Raw genomic sequence first — 536 nt, 5'->3', positions numbered from 1 at the left:
CTCTGACAACCATCTCCCTGAGCTTCCAAGATCTCAGTGCCTGTATAACCAATTGGCAACACACCTGCAGTTGAGTGGACCAAGCAACAATTAAACAGGTAGAAAACAAACAGTCTAAACACAGAAACAAGAATAAAATGATTAGTCTAATTTACAAACTCATCTACATACTGAAACAGTCTGCAAAATAAACAATGTGATAGAAGATAACTCAAAAATTTACTTCAAAGACAAACAAAGCATTACTCCAAAGAAAACCCCTCTTAATGAAAGAACCCAGCAAGGTAATCAAGGCCATCATCTTGCCAATTTAACAGGAAATACTGAGACAAGCAGTGTTGAGTATAAAGTATAATAAATACCATGATTATACCTGGAAACAAAATACACAACTTCAACCAATAATCCAGAAGTAGTAGCTTTAGCCTAAACATAAATAGATGGAAACTGCAACCTAATGCTACACAAACAAACCCGGGATAGTAAGTGAAGCAAAGTTGCAAACTAATGTTTATATTTAAGCATTATGAATCAGA

The sequence above is a fragment of the Cyprinodon variegatus genome, unplaced genomic scaffold (assembly GCF_000732505.1).
Source record: "Cyprinodon variegatus isolate N-32 unplaced genomic scaffold, C_variegatus-1.0 Scaffold544, whole genome shotgun sequence".
Taxonomy (NCBI): Eukaryota; Metazoa; Chordata; class Actinopteri; order Cyprinodontiformes; family Cyprinodontidae; genus Cyprinodon; species Cyprinodon variegatus.
This window is presented reverse-complemented; position numbering follows the sequence as displayed.